This window comes from Chenopodium album, chromosome 19 (assembly GCF_948465745.1).
Source record: "Chenopodium album chromosome 19, dcCheAlbu1.1, whole genome shotgun sequence".
In the NCBI taxonomy this organism is placed as follows: domain Eukaryota; kingdom Viridiplantae; phylum Streptophyta; class Magnoliopsida; order Caryophyllales; family Amaranthaceae; genus Chenopodium; species Chenopodium album.
Window position 1 is genome coordinate 22,622,302 of NC_137852.1, and position 9,414 is coordinate 22,631,715.

General features: G+C 48.2%; 1 non-coding gene across 1 annotated transcript; it reads left to right on the forward strand.

Annotated features, from left to right (window-relative positions):
• The first annotated feature begins 8,508 nt into the window (after positions 1–8,508).
• LOC145596312 (small nucleolar RNA R71) lies at positions 8,509–8,614 on the forward strand. The gene has a single exon (XR_014103159.1). It is a non-coding gene; the product is annotated as a small nucleolar RNA R71 (small nucleolar RNA).
• The last annotated feature ends 800 nt before the right edge of the window (positions 8,615–9,414 follow it).

The following is a 9,414-nucleotide window of genomic DNA, read 5'->3' on the forward strand; positions in this document are numbered from 1 at the left end:
GCCAACCTGCAGGTGAAGAAGGACCTGGACTCGGCCAAGCTTCAGATCTCAAACCTTAAGAAGGAGATTAAGTCTCTCAAGGAGGAGTTCGAGCCTCTCAAGGAGGCCAAGGACGAGGCCGAGAGAGCCAAGCAGATGGTGACCCGCCTGAAACAGCGCCTCTCAAATCAGGAGCATCAGCTGAAGGCCAAGTATGAGTCCCTTGCCGAGAGAAGAACGATCTGAACTGGTCAAGCAAATGATCAGGGATAATGAGGTCGTCATGCGGGACACTTGGGCGGCTGTTCAGCCAGACTTGGACTATGAGGTTTGGAAATCCAAGTTTGAGGAGCTTAGCAAAGCTTTCGACGATCGCCTCCTTGAGGAGATGGAAGAAGCTTCCAAGGCTGATGCTGAGGCCGAGGCTGCTGAAGGCTCTGGGTCCGACTCTTCTGAGGAGTCGTCCTCTGGGGAGGAAGAGGAAGATCAGGCGGAGGAGCGAGAGAAAAATGCTGAAGAGCAGCCGAAGGGCAACAGTCCGGCTGCCAACAAAGAGGCTCTCCCCTGATCACTTAAGCTTTTTATTGTTGTTTCTGCGGCCGAATGGCCAAGTACTTGCTTTTCCGGCCTGTGTGCCGAGTATTTCTGTATTTTTACCGACCGAGGGGTCGGGTAATTTGACAATTTCCCTGGCTTTGCCAGATAACAATTTTAACCAATCGTCTGGTGGCGGTTGGTCATTTTAATTTTGAATCATTCGGCCATTTGGCTGATGTTCTTCATATTCTGCCTTTGAAATTTCTTGAAATTTTTGCATGTTTTTTTTTTACCAAGTATTATAACCTGTATATCATGCGAATGTTATTGCCCCTGGACGGATGTCGAGTGGTTTCGGTTTATGAGATTGATTGACTTGGAAATTATTGATACTTAGAAGAGTATTTATGGTTTCTAAGTCAATCAATCACTATGGTGATTGCCCCAAACCACGCGGCAGACGTCCATCCAGAGTTGAGCAACAGTAAGTGTTCATTCGGCCATTTGGCTGAACAGAACTCAAATTTCCAACTTAGCTGATTTGCTAAGGAAAAATCCCCGCCTGTTCTGCCCCATAGGCAAAAGCAGGCGCATCCGGCCATTGGCCTCATTGAGATTAAAGTGGTAAGTCTTGGGACTTTACTTTTTATCGTTTAAAACAATTCATCCGCCTTTCTTGCCCCATAGGGTAGGATCAGGCGGCATCCGGCTAATAGCCTCAAATAGTTGCCAAGTAATTAGCTTAACGGATTTTATTAAATCGTTCCGCCTGTTTTACCCTTGAGCTAAAACAGGCGCATCCGGCTTGATGCCTCAGTTAGCCTCTACTTATGAAACAGTGACCATTTCTGAACTGTGTTTGAACAGATAGAAAATTTTGGCCTTTTAGATTCCACTTTCGATTAAACAAACGACTGCGGGTGCTATCATAGCATTCGGTAGGGCCGCTTGATATATTCGTAGAGCAATGTACCACCCAAATGGGAGATGCCCTCCTCGACGAATTCGCCCGAATGGACGTCGCCGGTTATCTGACTCATGTTGGAGCAGACGGCCATACTCATGTTGGAGCAGACTGTGACCTTTCGGTAATAATATCCGGCCATTGGCCTCACGTCACTGGGACGTTAGTTTATCTACTATGTTTCAAACTTAGTTCATTATCCGGCCATTGGCCTCGATAGCCTCTAGTCACGAAACAGTAGCTGTTTTCCATTCGTACTAGAACAGTTGGAAAACTTATGCTTTTTAGATTTCATGTTTAGATTAAGTCAAACAACTGCGAGTGCTGCCTCAGCATTCGGTAGGGCTGTTTGATGTTTTAGTAGAGCAATGTGCCTCCCAAATGGGGGATGCTCTCCTCGACGAATTCGCCCGAATGGACGTCGCCGGTTATCTGACTCATGTTGGAGTAGACTGTGACCATTCGGTCTCTTTTTATCTGGCCTTAGGCCTCATTCTTTATTAAGTATAAACTTAACAAAGTTTTTCATTGGGACGACTGTTCAGAACATTCGGATCCTTCAATTGGTTGGGACGTCTGCTGTTGAGACAGTCACCTTACAAATATATGGCCGTCTGTAACCGGTACAGGCGGTGATGAAAATAACAAATTTGAAAAAGGGAAGTATCTTCTCATTAATAATTTATAGATAACAAAATTTGGAGTATTTACACTCGTACTTAGAAGTAGTACTTTTTCAAGTTGTCTACATTCCAAGTTCTGGGCAGCCGCCTGCCGTCTGGTTCTTCCAGGCGGTAGGTGCCGTCTCTTATTTCTTCGTAGATTCGGTAGGGGCCTTCCCAATTTGGAGTTAGCTTTCCCTGCTCATTCGCCCTACCGACTGCTTCCATTTTTCGTAGCACAAAGTCCCCCACTTTGAGAGGACGCTTGTGTACTCTTTTGTTGTAAGCCCGAGTCATTCTCAGACGGTATATCTCATGGCGCAGGGCAGCATTGCCCCTGCGCTCTGGTAGTGAGTCCAATGCTAGACGCATGGCCTCCCAGTTCACCTTCTCGTCATACAACATGATTCGAAGAGTCGGCTCATAGTGCTCAATGGGCAAAACAGCTTCTGCACCATAAACCATAAGAAATGGGGTTTCTCCAGTTGCCCCTTTAGCAGTCGTCTTGATGGACCAGAGGACGTGTGGTAATTCATCCGCCCAAAGGCCACCAGCCCGCTCTATTTTCTTTTTAATCCCTTATGAGATTAACTTGTTAAAAGCCTCAAGCTGGCCGTTTGCTTGGGGCCGGCCGACTGATGCGAAGAAACTGGAGATCCCTTGGTCTCTCAGCCAAATCTTGAGCTGAGGCGTTTCGAATTGAGGACCATTGTCAAACACCATGGACATGGGCACCCCAAACCGAGTGATTATGTTTTTCCAAATGAAGGAAATGACATCTTTAGTCTTAATGTTTTTGACTGCCTCCGCCTCTACCCATTTAGTAAAGTAATCAACAGTCACCAGTATGTAGCGCCTGCCGCCTGGTGCGGCTGTATAGGGCCCAAGAATGTCCATGCCCCATTTGGCAAAGGGTATTGGGCTGTGAATGGCCGACAGGTCTGTAGCCGGACGATGAATGAGCTTGCCAAATTTCTGACACTTGTCGCATTTTTTCACCAATTCCATTGCATCCGACTCCAGTGTAGGCCAGAAGTAAAGCCGCCTGGCTTTGGCTGCAAGGGATCTGCCCCCTATATGAGAGGCGCAGAATCCTGCATGCAACTCTTCGAGGACTTCCTTACCCTTCTTAGGGGTAACACACTTCAACAGAGGCTTCAGAAAACCAGCCCTGAAGAGTTCTCCTTGTCGTAACTCGAAGTTAGCCGCTCGTTTTTTCAAAACAGCCGCCTCCTGTGGTGAATCAGGAAGCGTACCGTCTGTAAGGTAAGTCCAGATGCTGTCCATCCAGGTTGAACTTCGATCAAGAACTCTAATGGGGTCTTCTTCAGAGATACTCCTCTTTTCCATGACTTCCCAGAAGACTGACCGAGGTGTTTCACAAGAGGCGGATGATGCCAGTTTGGACAGAGCATCCGCCTGATTGTTGGAAGACCTGGGCACCTGACTTAGAGTAAACTCTTCAAGTGTCCCAATTTCAGTCTTGACCGCCTGCAGATATTTTATCATGGCCGGATGTGTGGCCTCGTACGTTCCATTGACATGGAGTACGACCAGTTGAGAGTCTGAGCAGGCGTCAACCTTCTTTGCCCCTGCTGCCTTACAGTACCGAATGCCAGCAAGCAGGGCTTCATATTCGGCCTCATTATTAGAGACCTGGAACTTGAAGCGTAGTGCATATTCATATTTGTCCCCTTCAGGAGACTGACAGATAATCCCTGCACCACAGCCGTTCACAGTGGAGCTCCCGTCCACATACACTTTCCAAACCTGACTAGTATCATCCGGAGCAACCGGCCTTGTCATTTCTACAATAAAATCGGCGAATTCTTGCCCCTTTATTGCTTTTCTGGGTTCGTAAGTGATTTCCAGTCCTTGCATTTCAATTGCCCATTTGAGCATTCGGCCAGAAGACTCCAAGGTTGTCAGAGGCCGCTTGATCGGTTGGTCAGTATAGACCACTACCACATGTGCCAAGAAGTAAGGTTTCAACTTTTTGATGGCCATGTAGAGAGCAAGGCCACACTTTTCAACCATGGGATACCGAAGCTCAGCGTTCCTGAGAACATGACTGATGAAATAGACCGGGAGCTGAGTGCCCTCTCTTTCAGCTAAGAGGACAGCGCTGAGAGCATGATCGGAGACAGCCAGATACATGAAGAGCGTCTCTTTGGGCAAAGGGCTAACCAGCCTTGGCAAAGAGTGTAGGTGAGTTTTTAACTTTTGGAAGGCCGCCTCTGCATCATCACCCCATTCAAAGTTAGTCTTCTTCCTGATTGCTTGGAAAAAGTAGAGACACTTATCGCCTGACCGACTGAGGAATCTCCCCAAGGCCGCCAGACAACCTGTAAGCTTTTGAACCTCTTTCACAGTACGGGGCGACTGCATGTCGATGACCGCCTGTATTTTCTCCGGGTTGGCCTCTATTCCCCTTTGATCAATCAGGAATCCGAGAAACTTCCCAGACTCAACACTAAAGACACACTTTTTTGGATTTAGCATGACCTTGTGCCGCCTGAGTGTGGCAAATGTTTCTCGGAGATCAGCAAGGTGATCCGCCTGTAGTTTGGATTTGACTATCATGTCGTCAATGTATGCTTCCACATTTCTCCCAATCGGACGAATGAAAACTGTGTTAATCATTCGTTAGAAGGTAGCAGGCGCATTCTTCAAACCAAACAGCATCACTGTATAACAAAACAACCCCTGATCAGTGACAAAAGCAGTCCTCTCTTGATCTTTTTTCCACAAGGGTATCTGGTGGAAGCCTGAATAGGCGTCCATAAAGCTCATCAGGGCATGGCCGGCTGTTGAATCGACCAGACTGTCGATTTTTGGCAATGGATAGCTATCCTTCGGACATGCCTTGTTCAGATCGGTGTAGTCAACACACATTCGCCATGTACCATTTGGCTTTTTTACCAACACAACGTTGGCTACCCAATCAGGGAAATTGCATGGCCGAATGAACTTAGCATTCAGCAGCTTTTGAACTTCAGCGGCTGCCGCCTGACTTCTTTCTTCGCCGTGATTTCTTTTCTTTTGCCGAATGGGCTTCTTTTTGGGATCCACGGCGAGTTTGTGAACAGCAAGATCCGGGCTTATGCCAGGCATCTCTTCTACTTCAAAGGCAAAGATGTCTTTGAATTCTCTCAGGAGCTGGTGCAAACTGTTACCTAGCTTGGCAAAAGCAATCGTCCCTACTTTAACAGTCCGCTCTGGCCGAGCGTCGTCCAGGGGGATATCGATGTGTTCACCAGCCGGCTGGGGACGGAGATCATCCGGCCGTTCCCCAGTCAGTGACTGCTATTGCCTTTCTTTTTTGACCGCCACCAGCTGAGCCACTTTCCTCTTTTTCTCAGCTGGTGGGGCCGCCTTGTCTTCCCTGATATCATCAAGGTCGACTGTTTGTTTGCCCCGGAAGGTTGCTGCGACCGCGGGCTTAATGTCCGAGAGATAACATTCCCGGGCTGTTTTTTGGTCCCCATTAAGGGAACCGACTGTGCCATCATCCCTCTCATACTTGACAAGCATGAGAGCAGGGATGATGACGGCCTTGCACTCGTTAAGAGTGGGTCGACCAAAGATGAGGTTGTAGGCAGAAAGCTCTTCAACCACGAGGAACCGGATGGTCATATGCCGACCGTTTCCTTTTTTCCCCAGCCGGATGGGCAGATCTATTCGGCCGACCGGGTGTACAAGTCCTCCCCCAAACCCTACAAGGGTGTGAGAAACCTCCATCATACTGTCCGGCTTGTACTTGTGATTTGACAAGCATTTGAGGCTGATGAGGTCAGAGGAACTGCCTGTGTCGATCAATATTCGACCAACCAGTTGGTTGGCCACTTTACATTCAATGACCACAGGGTCATCATGCGGCCGACGGACTTTGCCTCTGTCCTTTTCGGTGATGATGACTTCAGGGAAGGCGGATGTTCCTGCCGCCTCTCCCTCTTCAACAGAATGGATCATCTTTTTCAGATGATCCTTTGTGCCCCGAATGGTCGGGCCACCCCCGGCGAATCCGCCTGCTATAGTGTTTACCGGCTCTTCATCAGTGTCGGTACTAACAGTCGGCTGGGGAGCCGTCTTTTTGGACTGCCCCTGCTTCGCCTTTGAAGTCACTTTGGACTTCACATAGGACTTTAGTTGTCCTTTGTCGGCCAAACGGTCAAGTTCTCGTTTGAGAGCGAAACAGTCGTTGGTGTCATGGCCGATGTCTTCATGAAAATGGCAGTGTTTATTTTTGTTCCGATGTTCAACGGAACCTCTCATGGGAGTCGGCTTCTCAAAAGTCAGCCGGTCCTTTATTTCCATGAAGACGGAACAACAGTCTTTGTGGAATTCGTACCTTGGAACATACGGTTTCCACTCTTTCTTTTTCTTCTGGGCCGGCTGATCAGAGTTATCAACGACCCAGACTTGTTTTTTCTTTTTGCTTTCTTCTGTCTTGGGAGCCGACTGAGCAGGCCGACTCTCCTGCTGTCGGTCGAACTTCTTAGAGTCCGACTGCTTGGTGGAGGAGCAGAGTTCGGTTGCCTGTATATAGGCTTCCGCCTCTTGCAGTGCTCCCTACAGAGTGAAAATTTGCTTTCGGACCAGTTCATACTTGAAAGTAGAACCGTCCTTCAGACCCTTGAAAAAGTCTGTGAAGGCGACCTCGTCAGATAGCCCATGGATCTGGATTCGTACCAGATTGAACCGCCTGACATAGGAACGCAAACCTTCCCTATCTCCTTGCTGTACATTGCCAAGATCATGCGGCATCATCCAACCCTTGTAAATACATGAGGTGGGTGTATGCTAGCAGGTGGTCTTCAGGGTTGGTGGTCCCATCATAGGCTCCTACCAACACATTTTTAACCTTGGCCGGCTGTTCGGCGTCGGTAATTTCCTTGGAGAAAGCAGTGGGTTGGACTCCAAGGTGCTGCAGCCTAAGCTGCCAGTCCATGGGCTGATAGCCGCATGCCGCCTGTCCTCCATAAAAGGCAGGCCGAATGTATGGTTGAGCTGGCGATTGGTACATTGGCTGAGCCATGTACTGGGACGGCTGGATGACATGAGGTCCAATTTGAACCAGGGGGCTGCTTATTGGAGTCTCATGCACAGATTGTGAATACCTTAATGAGGTATGCTGAGTGCTTTCATGGTAAGTCGATGTTGAGGCCGACTCTGAAAGCTCATTTCTTTTCTGCTCGATGTAATGCCGAGCATCAGAGAATGTTTTCTTGTTACCATCCGGCTGAACATGCCGAATGGCTTTTCTTGCAACTGTTTCTGGGAAACGGAGTCTCGAAAGGAGTCGGCTGTCGGTCCCTGATCGACTTGTGCTTGCCCAATTGGGCTGACTTCTTGGCCGACTGCTCCTTGGAAGGAGTAGCCGACTTCTTGTTGGTGAGTTGTTTTATCTCACCACGGAGAGTGCTCACAAGCTTCATGAGCTCATCTCTGGTTACAGGGTCTGACCCTTCCGCATGGGTAGTGTCAGACGGCTTGTTTGAATGTCCGACTGGTTTGCTCGGAGCATTCAGAGAGTGAGGGCGTTCCCGCTTTTCTTTGCTGCGGATGCGCCTGGAGATGAGAGACCCATCTCTAGCAGTATAAGTTTCGACGTCACCGTCGTCACCTGAATCATGGTCCGTCTGGACCAACACTTCGTCCAGGGACCGATTGGTCTCTGGTAGCTGTTTGGTCTCCGGAGGCCGATTGGTTTCCGGAGGCCGATTGGTTACATCAATTGGTACAGTTTTCGAAGTGACCATCTTAGAGGTACTCTCCCCACAGACGGCGCCAAATGTTTCGGGGTTTTTTGAGTCCCTCGGGAGAGTTACAACACTAAGACTGGTCGCTCACTTGGATGCCTGTACCTGCAAAACAACGGAGCATCGAATGGTCGGTGGTCCGCCTCCGAAGCTTAAGTTAGTCAAAGTTCGAAGAATAAGGTGCGGAACGTAAAGGATATCTGCTCGGATTCCGAGCTCAAGTGTACTGTACCCTTGGGGGTGACAGTTCTAACAATGATTGGTAATCACTGAGTGTAAAGTGTAAAACGTCAATGTCAACGTCAACGGGTAAAAAAGTATGTGTGTGTTCTGTAAAATCCGAATAATTGTGTACCCCATAAATGAGGAGGTCAACTCCTACTTATAGGCTTCTCGAAAAGCGTGCACTTACTAGGGTTTCGTGCAGCTTGGCAGACCTCGGGATTTGGGCCTAAAAGCCGCCAATCCCAGATCCTTTTATCTGTCTGCCACGTGTCATTCCCTGATTGGTCCATGGTGGCGCCCCTTTCAGTGACACGTGGCGGACTCTGAGTGGGCCAACTGGCCTTGGGTATTTTTACCCGAATCAACTTGATATGTTGGAATTCCGTGGTGAGGGCATTCCATTTGGTCGTCCTTGTATCTCTCCCATGCTTCATAGAGATTCTCTCTAGGCAATTGCTTAAAACTTTGGATTAAGGCTCTAGCCTCCGCCGTCTTCTTTGGTGGGTAGAAACGGGACAAGAAAGCCTTTGTGACATCATCCCATGTCTTCAAGGAATTGGGCTTCACTTCTTTGTCTAGCCATTCCAAAGATCTTCCTATGAGAGAGAAAGGGAACAACTTAAGGCGGATAAACTCTTGAGAAACTCCATTGACATTGATAGTGTTGCAATATTTTTCAAACCCCTTATGATGGTTCAATGGGCTCTCGTTCTTTGCCCCACTATATTGTCTCCTCTCAATTAGGGTGATCATTGCCGGCCTAATTTCAAAATTGCTTGCCGGTGTTGTAGGTGGAGCTATGCCGCTCTCATACCTATATGCACCGGGCACTCTAAGTTCCTTCAAGGCAACTCTTGAATTACTTCCCATGGCTAGGGATCTAAGCACACAAAACTCAAAGAAAATGTTAGTAGCACGGCTACAAGTGTAGCCTAAAGTGTAAAATCTTTTTGTATTTTGTAAATAAAGTGGAATAGACTCAACAACAACATGCACTCAAAGCACCATTCCACGGCAACGGCGCCATTTTGACGGGAAGGAGAACGGTAGGTCGTTGGGCTACCACCCCACCCAAACAAACAAAATTTGTAACTTAACAAACCCCTTTTTAGTGTAGTGGTAAGTCAAGGTCGAACCCAAAGGAATGGAGGTCAAATGCACGATGCCTAAGTTAAGCTATTCCGAAATCTAGAAGGGGTTTATGGTAGAAACTAAGGCTAAGCTAGGCGATGCAAAAGGCTTGTACTAAATGAATGCTAAGGCAATGGATCCACATGCATCAACG